The 17,744-nt window shown below is 39.8% G+C and overlaps 1 protein-coding gene across 1 annotated transcript in view; it reads left to right on the forward strand.

Annotated features, from left to right (window-relative positions):
- Positions 1-17,744, forward strand: part of TBC1D4 (TBC1 domain family member 4) — a 117,306-nt gene that overhangs the window by 1,646 nt on the left and 97,916 nt on the right. The gene's annotated exons all lie outside the window — the stretch shown is intronic.

The following is a 17,744-nucleotide window of genomic DNA, read 5'->3' on the forward strand; positions in this document are numbered from 1 at the left end:
GAGTAAGTTAAGACACCTTCCCCTAGTTTTCACAGACATATATGAAGGAAAAATGCATGCAATTGGAAATGCTGGATTTTACTGAAACCACTTATTTTATTTACTAGAACTACTGAACAGTTGCTTGGGTTTCTTTTGGGTTTTTTTGGTTTGTTTTTTTTTTTTTTTAAAGTGAAGAGAGTAGGAAGTATTAAGAAAACAACTGAAAAGTTCTTAGTACACTGATTTTTATTTGAGCCAATTTACTGCCAGAGATTAAAACATGGGAGGGATTTAGATTGTGTACATAGCTGTGGCTTGAGCCATCACCAAAGATAGGACAGGAGGTATCCCAAGTGGAGCTAACTGCGCTTAACTTCTTGGCAACTGCTGCCACTGTTGTGCTCTGCCAGGAGAGAGCATGCAGAAAGAGCATGAACTGGAGGGGATTGTATCTGGCAAGGGAGGAGCCAGAATGTCCTTTTAGGAGTCTGACGATATGGACTGAAGGGAACAGAGGTTCCTGCTGTTGGCAGAAGATGCTGAATCAAGTTTATTTCTGGGGTGGGTCTGCTCTGGAACCATGACTTTGTAAGACAGCCTTATTCTGTGAGATAGTGGATCCCTGTTACTCTTGTGAACATGCAAAATACGATGTACATTTACATTTGGGAGGCTGTTTCTCACTAAACCTTTTATCCATGCATCTTCCCTTCTTCCCTCATGGAGGAAAATGTCCTTATGTGCATGGAATTAAATCAAATTGATACTATAGGTAAAGCTTTCCTATTGAAGGAAGCTACTACTATGAACAAGTTCCCTTTACAAACTCCTATCTTGTTCTGACAATACAGTATAAATTTTATCTGGCAAGATTTTTTTAGCCTTGTTATCATTAATAAAGAATAAGTCCCTTGCACAAGGGTTACTCAGCACATGATTTCCAGCCAAAGAACTACAATAAGGATAGTAGATTCACAGCCAGTGATGTGATTCACAAGTATCTGACTAACAGGCAGGTTTTTTTAAGATATCAAAAGGAAAAGAAGGTGAAATTTTTTTTCCCCTCCTGAGTTTTGTTACCAGTTGTTGAGGCTTGGTTGGCTAAGTCTGTGCAGGTCTCTAGCTGTTGATCTGTGCTTAAGCCTAGTCCTGAGCAGATGAAATCAGGCTGCGGGTTACTAGCTCTGAAAAATATTCTTTTGAAGCTCTTAATTGTTTGTTATAAAATAGATGCTGTTCTTGCACGCTTTCAAGATCTTTAAGTACGTGCTTCGTTTCGTATTGGTTATGTGAGCTTCACGGTGCATATTAGCTTAGAAAGTATTTTTCACAACTGTTCTTTTAAGACGACCTCATTTTCCATCTTAGGCCACTGTCACTTCCAGCCAGCATAAGTTGGCACGGCTGCTAAGAGGAGTGATCGTGTCCTCTTCACCCTCGACCCCTCATTCCTTCCTCTCGGCTTTGTCCTCGTGGCAGCACAACTGCTTGTGCAGCCTCACAGTGAACAGGATTGGGGAATTGACTGGTGTTAAACTTGCTTTTCCCCCACCTTTGCTGGCGGTTCCAAACCACTTCCCTTGTTTGCTTTGCAACCGTAATACAGTTTACATCCAGACAGGTAGGTTGGAGGCACAAGGTAGCAATGGGTGGTGAAGAAGGGGAAGGCTGGGATAGCCTTTTTGGCGGTGATACTGACTTCAGACTAGCCAAAGATAACCACGAAGCCATGGTGTTATCCATCTTGGTGGTATTAAGTTCAGCAGCATGGTAAGTCACTCTGCAACGAAGGAAGAGTGCAGGTGATGTCGTGTTGTCTTTGAGTTAGGAGACAGCTAGCCATAATTGTTAATGGTGGATGTAAATTATGAAAGTGAGAGGGTAACGTTTGACTTCTAAGAGATTATCACTAGCGTGGTAATTCAAAAAACTGTAGGTGAGAATGAAAATTTTGGCTTCGAGCCTGTTGCTTTGTCCACCAGGGGTATTGCACAGTGTCTAGGATGCACGGGCATTCGCTGTGACCACGAAAGGGGCTGTTATTCGCAGAAAAAAGCAGTACTTTTTGTCAGTCCCTGCAAATTTCTTTAGCAGATGACCAATAAGAAGCCAATGCAATATGTGCTCTGATAACATCCGGTGGGAAGATAACATCTTTTAATGTTATTTGCCGTGACTGAAGAAAAATGAGAGAGTGAGGCGGTACGAAACACCTTCATGTTTTACTGGAAAGCCTGCAAATTGTGGGCAGAGCTGAGAAGTAGGAGCCAGTGGGTCAGCTCCTGTTCTGGAGTAGTACTTTGGTGCAGTGTCAAACCCAGAGCTCAACTGTCAGTATGGGGATGGATGCTAAGATGCTTTTATTACAGGAGTCTCTCTTTTTTGCCCTTTAATTAGAAGGGGACAGGAAACTTCTGGAGCCATCTGGTTGGTGAGGATGGGAGCAGAAATTTTTGACTTTTTTTTTTTCCCCCCCCTCAGAATTATGACAGTGTTTGCTGCTTCTTGTAACTTTTCAAAGCGGCAGCCAGCTGAAGTGGATGAGTGTAGTCGTCTGTTTAGTGCTGGCTAGTAGCTTCTGAATAGCAGCCAGAGATTTGTTAGTTTTGTATTGCTGTCATTTGAGAATTATCTAGGATGCACAGAGTCTGTCTGTAGACATCAGATTGTCTCATTTTATATTTGGCAGATTTTCTTGACAACCCCAGGAACAGATTTAATCTTTTTTTTTAACCAAAAGTTAAAGTTTATAAATACAGCAGGTGTACCTTCTCCCAGCCACCAAGGAAAGCCCTTTTGATTAGCGTTTTCAAGCTCAACTTTAACATGTTTTTACTGTGAAATACTGATTTTATTCTATAAACCAGATTCTGATTGTGTGAAACAAATCAGTGCTGTTTGACAATTGCCTTGAGTTCCCTGTTCTCTCGGGGAGAGACTTACGGTCTGATCTCTTTCTGAGATCAGACTTTTTTTTTTTTTTAAATTATTATGCTGGTCTAGACTGTGCATTTTCTTCTTGAAACATGAATAAGCCTGTTTTGGGGGGAATTTTTTGTAACCTGAACTGGCATCCTAAATCTAATTATACTGTAATTGATTCTTATTAGTGAAGATAGTTATCTCCTCAAGTAAAGCAAGAACTTACTTGATGCATTTCGTATTTCTTTTAGAAACCTTATAAGCAATGATCCAAATATATTGTTACGGGGTTTCAAAACTAATCCAATCTGGCTGTGAAAAGAAAAATGTTCTGGTGCACAGACCTCAGTAGGGTTTAGCTCTTGTGTGTGTAATGTGTAGCTGCGGCATTCTGCTGCAACCACGCGTTAGAGGGACTGGGCTGTCTCGAGGGGAAGCAGAAATGATGGGGCATTTTGCTGACAAAGTCAAACTGTGGTAAGAACTGGAGAGACAGAGGGCCGGAGACGAGAGCCGGAGGCAGGCTGCTTGTAACCCAGATCCCTGCTCTGTCATCGCTGCACAGGCTAAAAGTCAAAAATGTTTGTCTGTTCCAAGAGTGTGTTAATTGTTTGTTAGATAACGTATTTCAGTAAAGCAAGGCCGTAAGTTTATTCTGAAAAACAAGGCATCACTACAAAGTCTTTCATTGTAGCTAGTCAAAGGAGGCTTTTATGCTCTAACAATATCACGTTCTGTAAGGCTTCTTATTGAAGAACGTAAGTTAGAAACGTTTGAAGAAGAAAGTTTGTGAACTTTACTTTCATATTTTTTTTGTGCTTTGATTTTTATGTGACATAGGAGCATGAGCTGAATGGCAGCAAAGTCTTGACATATTAAGTACGTATGTACAGCATTGTTGCAATTCATAGTAAAATATTGCACAGGTTGAGCCATCTGCTAAGCTGTGTTTTGAATAGGTATAACAGACATGACGAAAAAGATTTTCTCTTAAGTTTGTGTGGGTTAGAATTTCATTCATGGGGTGAGAAACTGAAAAGCGATGACTCAAAACAAAGCGTGGATGCTAAAGGCTTTCAATGAATGCAGAATTGTTTGGCGAGCGGTCTCATTATCTCCAGGCTACATGGGCTATACAGCCTCAGATGAAAAGCCTTGCACTCCCCTTTTTTGTTGTTTTTTTTGGTTGGTTGGTTGGTTTTGTTTAAACAGTGTCTGACTTAAGATTTGGGAAGTGGAACTGAAAGCTGAGAGCTTAAGGTTTCATTTTTGTTTTCCTTAACGATAGATTCGGCACTTTTTTCCTGAAAACGAGAGTGCTTCTCATTTTAGGCTTGTAAAGCTATCTTTAAGTTACAGTTTTGAACATCTTGTCCATAATAATTTTCTCTCATGTCCCAAACAGAAGAAATAATAAAAACCTTAAAATTGTTAACTGTTTCTAAATGGTGATATGTAGCCTTTTTATCCCTGATTAATATTTGGGAGAGGAATGGGAATGGTTTTATATACTCTTATCTGCTATATTTGTAGAAAGAATTCATTCATTTTTCCTTTTGCAATTCCTGAAAACCACCCCATTATTTGGGGAGTAGAAGCGACGTTACGGAGGATTGTATTTTCAGAAAGGCAAAATAAAACATAGAATGATAAATATATGAAATGATGTAAGCTCAGTGGGAGTGGCTGTAGGTAATACAGTGACCAGATAATAAGTCTGTTTTATTTAAAGAAGGGAGCTTGTATGCATCTGTGTACACCGAATCAAAGCACCTCTTCTGATTATCTGTTTCTACCTTTTTTTTGTCCTGTTTTTCAAATGTAGAGGCAGTTCCTTTTAAAACTAATTAATTAGAAAGCTGACTTCCAGAAGGTTTGGCTAGCTTATGTATGTCTTGGCAACAGGGAGAGTCTGATTTTTAGGGATGGTAAAAACCTTGGACCAAAATGCTTGAAGGTAGTGTTTATAAAAGTGAATGCTAAAGAAGATTCAATTTCTAAACAGCCATTGCAGAATAGTAGTGTGACTGACTCCTACTAATCTATACTCTTTGCCAGAGTCTGGTATAGCATTTGATGTTCACAGCTCACCCTTCCTTGCATCTCTTCCATCCATCTTCCCCATTTGCCTGGAACTCCCTGAGCATCTTGAGTTTCTCAGAGGTAAAGTGGTGAACACCACGATTCATTTTGGGGACTGATCACAGAGATTGCTGTCCAGGCTGTAGGTCATGCAGAATTTTCAGCAGCGTTGGCATGGTCCCCTCATGGCAGCAGCTGTCCTCTGCCACCTGGTTTTGTTTCCTTTGTGGTTTCAGATAATGTTTCAAGTTCAGAGACAAGAAAAAAAGGAGTTTATTTCTGTGTGGCTTTTATCATTTGTCCCATATGTGAACTGTGGCATCATCTACCTTCATGTTCTGCACTGTTCTGAGGCACCTTTAGAGACCACAAGGAGATGGCTGGGTAAAAAGACCAGAACTACGGGAAGTCTTGTATAGGTCATTAAATAATGTGGTGTTTGGGGGCAGCTGGAAAGCAAACTTAAGGCAACAAAGTTAAGTGACTTAATTCATAAACAGGATCTGTGCTTTTCTGTTCTGTGTAGACTGTAATATAGTATCTATCACCTTATGTTCTGTCACAAATAGGTCCATCAAGACCATATGCAATAACATGGGTTCCAAAATAAAGTAGAGCATCACTAATACAAGATAGTGTGTGATCATGTCACGAACAACTATATATGCCCTGAAGAGGTTTTCAAAATGTAAAAAGACAATACTAAGTGGCAGAGGGTGGGATGAAAGCACAAAGTGTGGAAGTGGTTGCTTCAGGGATGCATGAACTGTGTGACCTCTCGTTTTGTGATCTATTTTGGGTACCAGAGAACATGCATCAGTTTTGGATATGCATGTTTTCATCCATGAACATCTTTGGGTTTTTTTCCCTTTCCAGGTTTATTAATTAGGTGACAACTGGTAGATGAGTGAGGTGGGCAAATAAACATTCTTGGCGGTCCTGTAGATCTGAAAGTATTGTAGTAGTTCAATCTTCCTCTCGGCATAGGTCAGAGGTAAGCCTGTTTGTGCTGTAGGGGATTAGTTCTAGTAGTATATTTAGGACTGCAGGGAAAAGGACATAAAAAAACAAACAAGCAAACAAAAAAACATACATTCACCCATAGCCCATCTTAGAGTCTTAAATCATAGAATCATAGAATGGGTTCGGTTGGAAGGGACCTTAAAGATCATCTAGTTCAACCTCCCTGCCACAGGCAGGGACACTTTTCACTAGACTGGGTTGCTCAAAGCCTCATCCAATCTGGCCTTAAACACTGCCAGGGAGGGGGCATCCACAACTTCTCTGGGCACCCTGTGCCAGTGTCTCATTACCCTTACAGGAAAGAATTTCTTCCTAATATCTAATCTAAATCTACCCTCTTTCAGTTTAAAACCATTCCTGTCACTACATGCCCTTGTAAAAAGCCCCTCTCCCACTTTCCTGTAGGCCCCCTTCAGGTACTGGAGGGCTGCTCTAAGGTCTCCCTGGAGCTTATATGATATAACTTTCATATATTTATAAAAGTTAACTATGTATCTTGAAAAATCCAGGTAGTTTTAATTCTGAACACAGTTGTGCTTCACTAGCACAAAACCTGCCAGTGTCTGAAGCTGCGCTCCCTCGCCTCTGCCTCTCCACAGCTGCCGTATGGCTTGAAATGAGCAGCCTTACGTCCCACTGCTTGAAGTGAAGCCTGCTTAAAGCCATCTCTCTCTGAAGTGAAATCGGCTGCTTAGTCCTCCCCCTCCCTGCTGCAGGGAATTGGGACTTCCAGTGAGAAGTTAATTACTCGATCCTCTTCTGGAGAGGGAGGTGCTGGTGGGGTTTCCTCTGCTACCTGAGCAGACCCTCTCTGGGCAAAAAGGAAAACCACGGCAGCAGCGGGACCTCTAGGTATCATTTCACCTTCCCGAGGTGAAATTTTGTCTGTTGGCTGCAGCTGCAGTGCTTCAATATGGCTTTTCTGTCCTTCCACGTGGTTTTAGTTACTTAAGTCAACTGAACAAAAACCTGCAACATGTACTTCAAAGGCTGTCATACCATGAAGACTGCTCAGACAGGGTAGATGGCTTATAGTAAGTACATGTATAACATGTCTTAAATTTTATTTTTCTGTTCAGACCCTCTGAAAGATTTCGTGAACTAATAAGCAGTTACCTAGATGCATTACAATTCCCTTCAGTTTGGATCATTTGTAAGAGAGGCAAAATATTTCTGTTGAACCACTGCAAAAAAGAAAAATGTGTTGTTTTTTTTTTTAAAGTGAATTCCCAATGTCATTTAGAAACTCAGCTTAGTGCTTTGCAGGAATTGTATCTACTAAACCACATTTCCTGACTTTATAAGTTACTTACAATAGTGAATTATCTCTGTCTCCCCTCAAATCTGGTTGCTTTCTCATGGAATCCACAATTTCCTTTTTTTATCGTTTTATCTCTTCAGAATCAGATAGGCTTTTACAAATGATCTTTTCTGGAAATTTGGAAGGGCAATATGGTAAGATTTTTCTTGTTCTGCATCTCTGGAACCACTTAAGATAGATAGGATTCTACAGTATTGGGCACATGGTACTTTTCTGGAGAATTAAATTAATTTAAAATGCAAACATGAGAGAGATCCTTGTTCAAAGCCTGTGTGAAAGACTTTTAGAAGCTATTAGATAAGATAAAACCAATACCATAGAAGTGTGGCTTTTTCCCAACTCCACCATCCCTGGCTCTGTGGTTTTCCCCCTCCTATGACAGCTGACTTTAAAGTGTATTTCAGTCGTGAAGTTCATTTTTGTACGTTGTTAAACCTTAACAAGCAGCTTGCTCTGTTAAAATGACTGGGGTTATGTTTTGTTTCATTACGCTTCTTGGCAAGAACGTGTAGATCTGTACAGTGCTGTGTAGAGATCCTTGATGCATTGAAAAACATGTTGTGGGAAGTCAGAATATTATCCTCTGGGGCATAGCAAGGGACTGCCTTCCAGACTGTTCACCATTTTGTTTTTCCTGGCAAGATTAATAAATATTTATTTTTTTAGGATGCTGATGTTAAATATATTTCATGTACTCTTTGACGCTGATATGGGTTTCCTGTTATGTTCATTAAAAAAAGAAAAAGAAAAAAAGAGCAATGATGTCCCAGGAACTTTGGGAGCAGTCAGTGGTCTGTGGGCTCTTGAGTATTTCTGAACTAGAGTAAATATTCAGTAACAGAGCAATGAAGGACATGCAATACTAACTCATTGAAATGTATTTTTATATGCCTTCTCATAGTTTGTTTCTTGCTTTGGCTTGATTATTCCTAACAACTTGCTCTCAAGTTATGGTGGGATTTCTAAATAAAAATAGAAGTAGGGTAGTACATATTTAACAGAGCTGTGTTTGCCAGAGAGGAACCAGTTGCTTTCTTTAGGACTGCTCGGCTGGAAGGGTAGAAACAAAGCGGCACATAAACTCCAGCTAAAACCCTGCGCTGAAAGCTGGTGTGTGACCTTCAGGTTGATGTCCACAGTGGACTGCAGTACACGAGTAAAGCTCTGCGATTCCTGCCTGCCCCAGCTCTGGCATAGCATGCGACATTATGGCTTCGGTGGTGAAAGGTGAAAAAATTAATTCCTGCTAGCGCGCAGATTAGAAAGAGAAGGGATTGTGTGTACGACATTGCCATACTTGGCAAGGGAAATAAATACCAAACTGCCCTCAGTGTCATGGTACTGTTGTGGCCATCTAAGCAGTTTAGGGTACAAATTGCCAAACAAGCTATTGTAACTATTCTTAAACAAACAAAACATAAATTTAACATGCTGAAGTGTTGCTCTAATGTGCAAATCCCATAGCATCTGATAGGAGAACTTTCTATGGAAAATACTGTCCTTCCTATAACATTTGGTTTAGGCTTGGGTACAAGACTCTGTTTTTTTACGGAGAAAGATTTTAAACAAGTATGCCTTTTGTAGAAAATACTTCTGGCCTGACTTTGTGCTCATACTCTGTGAGAGTCCCATAATTTTCTGTGCAGCCAGACTGCAAGCTTGAGCAGTACAAAACATTTTGTAATGAGGATCCACTTCTTTTGTAAACCAACTGCATTATAAATAGAGGCAAGATGTTGGCTACTCTTCAGCAGCACTTTTTTGGGCGAACCTTGCCAAAAGAGAAAATCAAGTGGGCCTTTCAGTAGGAGCAGCACATCGTACTTTTATCTGAATTATTCATGATGAAACGCACCCAGATTATCCATGGCATATGTGTGCGTGTATTCAGATTTAGCCTTGAGGAAATTTGCTGACCTAAACATGGGAGTAGAGTTGGGAGCAAGGCAACGAGATTAAACCCAGCTCAGAAGGAGTGGGTTTACATCCTGGCACTGTGCCTCGGATTCCCTGTCTGCTTAGTGCTAGGGAGAGCTAAAAATAATATCTGCAGTTTAGTGGGGTGGCGTGAAGTTTACAAAACGAATATGTTTCCTCCATAGTGACCTTCTGTCTGCAAAATCACCACAGAAGAAAGCAATGTAAAAAAAATTATATGGAGCACATCAATCGATCTGTATGAATGCTAGTGGTTTTTTTGGTTTTTTTTTTTTGGTTTTTTTTCCTTTGCTCAATATGCAGGTTGTCCTTTAAAATATACAGCATAACAGTCGGGAGTGAGAGAAATGTGGAGACCAGCCCAGACTGCTAGATTAATGAGCATGGCGTTTCTTTATGTAACCAAGTATTTTGTGTCTGTATGTTCACCCACTGCTCTACACTTCATCTGTTTTACTTAATATCATACACTTGCTAGTTGTTGTTGTTGTATGGGAATTTGAAAGGGAACTTTCTGTGCTTAGTGAAAATTGTAGGTTGGAACTTCATCAATCCTTTTTAACAATATCATCAATAGTAAGCTGAACAGAAGCTTAGTTGTTGTGCCATTTTGTTTCTTATCTAGTCTAAATTTTTCAGATTTGACAGGCTATTTGATATGCTTCTGCTCTGAGTTCTCACATGACCACCATAAAAAGGTCAGATTTTGAGAAGATGATTAATACTTGATTTCTGCAGCACAACAGAGTGGATGCTTCAGATGAATTCTGTTACTTCTGGAAGTGTCAGCTTCAGGCAAAACAGGGATGTATAGGTTGCCATTTATTACCTATCAGGTGATGCATCATGTTATAAACTGGAATATCATAAGCTTTCCTATTATGCTAAACTTGAAGTTTCATTCTGATACTTTTCTTCAATGTAGCAGTGCTAATTCGTTGTTTGCCAGCCCAGGCTGTAGTATTGGATGTTTTTTAGCTATTTAGTCCTGCTGTTATGCTTTGCAATTGTACTGTTAGATTTTATACACGTATTATACCACCACCTGAAAAACTCCCACAGAGTTCCACTGGCTTCGACGCTCATTTCACAGACTTTAAAATTCTTGCTGTAACTCTGTGGGAAACTCAACATACTCTGCGGAGTCCCACAGATTGTTGCCATCCTTGTAGAAACGCAGCACCCAGCTTATGCATGCCTACATGGCCATGTGCATAACAGTTAACACCTAATAAGATAAAACCACACTCTCAACTCTGCTATGTATTTTTGCCTTTTACATAATTATTTGAAGCATGCTTGCATCTATATCATGCTTTTGAGTGGGATTACTGATTTCAAGTAGTAGCAGGGAGGATGTAACGCTTCAACTTAGTATCACCTGAGTTTATTTCTAGAAGGTTCAAGCTTTATTTTTGCATGATATTCTTCCTTCCATCAGTTACAAAACATTTAAGTCTGTTACCTGTGTAACATATAGAAAATACTTCCTTTCAACCCTGTACTGGGCCAGTTTGTTGGGAATAAAGAATAGGCTTCATGGTGTCCTGTTACAGAGGTCAGTTAATTCCCTTGAGCGTACTGCTGCCACGTGGGCTCCCCAGCCGTGTTACAGGGAGCAGCATACATAAATTGTAATGGATCACTGCTCCTCGAAGGGCTGTTGTTATGTACCCACATGAGCCCTGCATGAAACTATGCAAGGTCTGCTTCATGCTTTTATCCCCGGCTTAATTGCTTTGGGTTGGTTTCAGGGGACTGTTCAGTCAACAACTTAAGACTCTGTCCAGAGAGCCCTGCTCTTAAATATTAGGGACCAAGTCACACAAGTTGTTCTGCCCAAATTGCACAGTGTTTTCCTATAGGATCACCAGCTGCTAGAAGATGGTACTGCTTTACTGGTCTGTAGCACATTTTGGTTTTTATACTGCTTTAAGTATCATCCTGCATTAAGTACCATCAAATATAGCAATCTTTTACTATTACTGTGTCATAAAAATAATAGTCTTGAAGTTTCTTGTTTCTACTAGTACTGTTCATATTAAAATGTCAAAATATCTTTCAGCTCAATTGAATAAGCAGGTGGATAAGGATGTCCCAGGTTTCTAATTCAGATTCAGTACGTGGTGCTACTGTCATTTGGAGCCCTGCAGAGACCTAAGAAAACATAGCTATTTTTATTGGCGTGTAGGTTTGCTGGCTTTGTTTGTTGTACGTACCCGGAGTGTTCATCCAGGGGAGCACATTTCCTAAAGGGATGAAGTCTCTAGTTGATGCCTGTGAATGACCATGATGAAGTCAGGGTTAGGAACCATGATGTGAAGATAATAGGGAATCTGGTACAGAAACCAGAGCTGCTCACAGAACAGTCAAGAACACAGATCACTGTGAGATCCATTACTGCGTGTCAACAGATGCATTAGTTCTCAAATTTGCAGGCTTTTCCAATCTTTTTACCATATGTGTATACAAGGCTACTGCTTATTATTTTCTCATGTCATGTCTCTTGCTCTACCATTTTTCTCAGCTCCTTGAAATTGTCCCAGTCCAGGATTATAATCATCTTTTTTGTAGGAGTTGTCTGTACTGCATGCAGTACTGCTAACTGTGAAGAGTCATGATTCTGACTACAGGAAAAAAAAGATAATATTCCCTTTCCCCCCACTGCTTCCCACAAGCCCGCTGGCTCCAAATTAAAACTTGAAAGAGAAAAAGCCATTCATTCTTTTGATTGCATGTTGCTGGGAGTTGAGCTTTTCAGATATAGGTATCAGGATTATAAAAATGTTAACTTTGTTCCTGTTTCTATTGCTAGTTCCAAGTTTCACATTTTAGAAATGTCACCAAGACTAGCTCTTCTCTCTTCTTCTTCTTTTTTTTTTTTTTTTTTTTGCTATTAACTTATTTTTTTTTTAATATATGTTCTGGTAACAGCTGTTCATTGAATTAAAAACTTGAACAGAAAATTTCATGTAAATGTAAGCATGCCTGATGATCATTTCAATTTTAATAGAGCTATTCTAATGTTTTTACTTGCTCAAAGTTCCTTTGCATTTAAAGTTTGTTTTCACCTTCATGCCCTTTTTTCAAAGCACATGACATGGCACGTGTTTATTTTAAAGTCAAGACTGTGTATGGCTGATGAGGAGTGAAAGTTAGCTTCCTTGGTGATTAAGGCAGTTATATCATGTTTTAGAAAGAAGGTACGCGTAACAAAAAACCCACAAACAAACAAAAAAAACCAAACCAACTAACCCCTGCTATGGAGAGAAGGGGTGCTGGGCTGTATGGGAAAAGGCTGTAATATTGGCAAAGTAACTCCTGGAGCATGACGTGAACAGCTGAGTCATTTATAGCTGGTACTGAGAAAAATTGCTGCTGAAGGATGCTTGTTATTGCATGGCTGCTGCTACAGCTGGTAGATTGCCTGGTTAAGAGCAAAGTAAACTTGAGCCCGGTAAGAACTGCTGTGAAAAAGTACACTCCAGATAAGCGTACTTTAATCTCTGGAACATTTAATTGGTTCAGCAGCATTTTCTAGTGCCTGAAGTTTTCAAATGTGCAAACATATTAATGACATTGACATAATTACCAATTTCTAATTTATTCTTCTCTATGAATCCACTAGTATAGTAGCAGAGAACACTTTCTTTTTTACTGTTAATACAGTTACTGTTCATATATCAAATTATAAAGTTAATATCTGTCCTTGAAAGTCTCCTGACTATTCCTTCTCTGCATCTTAATGTAGTGCAAGGCTGCTGTTGTAGGTCACTCTCCTGATCTTGTATCTGGGTAATGAGGTTTGAATGTGTTTGATATGAGCCTCAGTGTATGCTTTCCATGCAACTATGTAAAATTAATCCTGTCAAAAATTTCTATTCAGTTTCTGGTCTTTGAACATCATCTCCATTGGAAGATTGTTTTGACAGTTTAGTTGTTGATAATTATTTTTTTAAGCATGTTTAACTCCTTATGATAGGCATTCTGGTGACTATCATCAACCAAATATTTTCATGTATAAGATACTGTTTGAGATTTGATTTTAAGATTAAAAGGGCTTCTACCTTCCTTAATACCTTTGCCTCCCAGCTCCCAAATGCTTTTTTCTGAGCAAGCAGATTCAAAACTGAGTGTCAAAAATAACTCGTAAGCCCCTGCCCCGGTGCACTGTGACAGAGGGTGAGCAGGTAGAGTTTTTAACAAGCCCTCGGTTCTTTCACTGGTGTTAAAGGAGCTGACAAGTTCATGGGACTTGAAACCGTATATAACAAAATTTCAGAGGGCCGTTTCCAAGATGATACAGCAGCATATGTTAAAGTTAGGGGGGAAAAGAGGGAGCAATTTCCCTTTTCCATGAGGGAATTGTAATGCTTCCATGGGAGAGCTTGCGGTCTGCTGGAGGAACGATTAGTGGCAGCTTGGAGGACAGGGAAGCCTCTAGTGTCCTGCATGATAATCAGGCTCCTCAGTAATTAACCAATGACTCTGACAAATGTATTCCTTCCACTTCTTGAACCGCATTATTTCTCACACCAAACGTGGTTAGTTGCCAGTTTGCTTACAGATGTCTGCAACTTTACAGAGTAAATAATTATCTAAATACCTTCTTGGGCATCATACCTCCCATTAGCCAGGTAACCTCTTGTCTTTTTTTTTCTTTGGTGCTATTTTTCCTCTGGGCTCTATTTTTTTATCCACCTTGGATGGTAGTTGATCAGAAGGGTTTAATGTCATGGTTGTTCATCTGTTTTTCTGCTTTACAGAAATCTGCATAGTTTGATTATAGTAACATGAAGGAAAAAACACCAAAACACAGTAGTAATTTATTCAAGTAAATGAGTTCTAGGGCCTCACAGATTCAAGTACCATAGAGAGCCAGACCCTTGCCCATGTCCTTTGACCAAGGAGCTCAGGGTGCTGTGGTAGGTCTTCATCAGCCATTTCATCCAGTCACGTCCTTCCATCAACCTGGACGGTCAAAGTCTGTAGCAGTGGCATATATGAGAGTATACATCAGCGCATACCTCTTGCTTCAGCCCACAGAGTATAAACTAATGGATGGCATCAGCTAAAGAAAGAGAAGATATTAACTACATCAAAAAATCACATATTTTAAAGGATGCTGTTGCATGAAAATGTGTTTGAATAGCTCAAGCATGGAAATTCCATTCATAGAAGTATAATTTGTCTGTGCCACTGTGGGGTTTTTTTGTAGGTTGGAAATAAATTTATCTAATTAGACTAGATATAATCTTTTAGAGATGAGTAAATTTAAAAGAAAGTACTGATTGTGTGTGTTATGTGCAGAATGCTTATTAAGGACTATAAAAATGATCAGATATTTTTGTGAATAGATTGAGTCACTAGCAATGTTTGATAGTCCAGATTAACAAAAATGCCTCTTCCGAGTCTTTGGGGAGCTCTAATGCTTGTGTATTTCTCCAGCTTTTCTGTGAAGGATGGCTTTGTCTCAGTAAAATTTCACTGCAGCTTCTACAATTATTATATTTTCTCAAGCATAAGTGACTTTCACTTCGCTGTTTCAGATTCTGAATATCTAATGTTTATATACAAGAATTGCATCTTTTGCTGTGCACCCCAAGAATTCCCCAATGCAATGGTATAAAGCAGAAACATCCACGCCTCGCAAAAAACTATACACGGGAACATCTAGACCTTGTAAAGTAATTCGGCTGTGATCAAGCATAACAGAATTTTTCTGGCTGGTTCTGTAGTTTCACATAAAGGAATCTGCAAATATGATACTGATGGCTGCTTTGAGCAACGTGAGTAGTGTTTCAACAAATGTCGACCTCCTGTTTGTGGGACTGATCCTCTTAAAGTATCCAGCTCTCTCTATATAATGTAAATAAGTTCCTTTCCTATAAGCCTTTCCTTCTAGATCTGTTGCTGAGAACGTGCAGCAGGGATCATATATATAATTTCTAAAAAAGTACTTTAACTTCAGTTTATTTCCCAGCTTGCAAACAACCTTTCTGTATGACCTTGCAGTCATGCTGCCTTCTTGTGAGCCTCAGTTCCTGGTTGAACTCGGGACACGATTGTCTGGTGTTACAGCTGGGCTGGCACAAAAATGCCACTTATTGCACAAAACTACATTATTCTGCTGATATCTATATGCTTAAATACTTGGAAGTGATGATTCTTTCCAAGCTTATTTCTAAAGGCACAAGCCTTTCAGGTGTTCTTGGACAAGTCTAGCTGACCTCAGGGAGCTGGCTTACGTGTATGAATTTTCCAGAAATTGGCTGTAAGCCCAAAATTTGACTGGGAGGGTTAATCTGAAGAGCACCGTAGTTAGCTCTTGTTTCCACATGAAGGCTTTTTGTAGATTTTGATTTTTGCCAAGACCTTTACAAATGTTCTTTTACTTATTTGTTGGCTGGTTTGAAATGTGCTTTAATAGGAAAGTATCTAGGATGTCACCTATCCTCTTCCAGCAGGCATAGTTCAGTGTTCGAAGCTGTTCACAGCTCGCAGAGGATTTGCAGGCTGCTGCTGCTGTGCTTGTCTGCACTCAATGTGACTCTTAACTTCTTGGGTCTTTTTCTGATCTCTGTGTGTTTGTCAGTCTTTTTGTATTGGCAGTCCCAGGTCTGACACAGCTCCTCATCAGTCTCTCTTGCTTGCTTTTACCTCGTTCCCTCTGTCATGTGTTTGGCTGTAGTCCCTGTTACTCTTTTAGCTCTCCCTGCAGTTCTTTCTCTTCTCGCAGCCCTCTCTGGTCCCCATCTTTCCTTCTTTCCCCTCCCTAGCTTGTTATCCAGCCTCAGCCTTTCCTTCCCACTCCTGAATTTGTGGACTCAGTCATACTGGAAATCCACTGTGAGCTGTGTTTGCAGGCAGAAATTGCTAAAGGTTGGATGAAAGTGTTTGTAGGGTCTAGTTAGCATCCAGGGAATGTGGCCGCTTTATATATACATTTATTATCAAATACCTGTTAGCCAGCATTTTGCAGAGATTTATAATTTGGATAGATATTGGTGGAGACAAGAATCTCAGATTATACACAAAAACCAAACTGAACAGTTCGTGTGTCTGAATACCTTGGAAGAGTTGCTTGTGGTGATTTATTATTTTTTTTTAACAGGAGCCAAAACCCAAAGAAAAGTATAATATAATAGTTCAGTAACTGAGCTATTTCAAAGATGTCAGTCCAGAAAGCTTGGCAAAGATGTGATCTAAAACCAGAGCCTTGTAGCATGAACTGTTGGCTTACCTGAGCATCCTTTCATTCAAGGAGACATAAGCAGTCTTTATTTTAAGTGTTGATTGGGGAAAATACAATCCAAAGTGATGCTCTTCTATAGAGGAATGGGCATTATTTTAAATTGTCAAATGAGTCATCCAGTTTTTTGTATGGATTTTCTGGGGTGAGGGGTGGTGGGGAGTCTCTCTTTATGTAAGACATTTTCAGCTCAGAAGTGATGAGAATTTTACCAAAAATGTGAGGGGGGAAAAAAAGGAATGAAGCTGAATGTCTTATGAATTAATTTAGTCTCAGACATGGGCATGTGGAAATGAGTGATTACGTATGTTAAAAACACATTCAGAGTTAACATAGTGAATGTTTCCTTTTTTGTGGTTGCGGTTATAATAGAAGAGACAGCATTTTTGAAAAGGATTAGGAGAAATTAATTCCCTACTGGTTCCTGTTGTTACTTTGAACTTTAGACAAAGATTCCCATCTCTAGCACCAAACTTGTGCTAATACTCATTAGTAAAGGACCCCATCTTTCCCTGGCTGGTACTTACAAGTCCGTATTATAGAATGATACACTGGTATTTGAAATTCTGCTGGTCAGTAAAATCAATTGAAAGCTCGACTCCTTCACAGAAGAGTGTCCATCCTACGGACAAAGGTTAAATAGGGTCAGAATCTCAGCTTGTTCTAAAATACAAATGCTAAATGTTAGGTGGATCTCCAGAAAGAGTTGAACAGATGAGAAGATGGGTAGCTTGCCTTTTTGGCCTCCTGTTGGAGCCCAGGTCTCTGACACTGAGAGCGGCATTTTACCCTAATCCGAGCCAAGATGAGGTGTATTTTCTCAGATCTGAGAAAGAGAGATGTGCTCACACCTTACTGACTGTTGCTAGACATGGTGGGGTCACTCCCTGTGGGTGAAAAGAAGAAAGGGAGGAAAATCCACCACGCTGCTTTTTTTTCACTTAAAAGGCAGTTTTTTAATACTGAAGCCCACAGACGCCTTTTGTACATTTTTTATTTTCAAAATACAAATTATCCTTAAAAGCAGGGGAGAGAGGACCTTTTCCTCTGAACTCACCAGGGCATCTGACCTGTGTGACGTAACAGCCGCAGATTTGGTGGGCAGCTGGCTTTGCTATGGGCGTGTTAGCGCCCGACTTCTCAAACATTCAGCTTTCTGCAAGCAGCACAGATCTACTGCTGCTGAAATTCGCCTGTTCAGAAGCGTTGTGTCCATTCATGTTT

This window comes from Nyctibius grandis, chromosome 2 (assembly GCF_013368605.1).
Source record: "Nyctibius grandis isolate bNycGra1 chromosome 2, bNycGra1.pri, whole genome shotgun sequence".
NCBI lineage: Eukaryota > Metazoa > Chordata > Aves > Nyctibiiformes > Nyctibiidae > Nyctibius > Nyctibius grandis.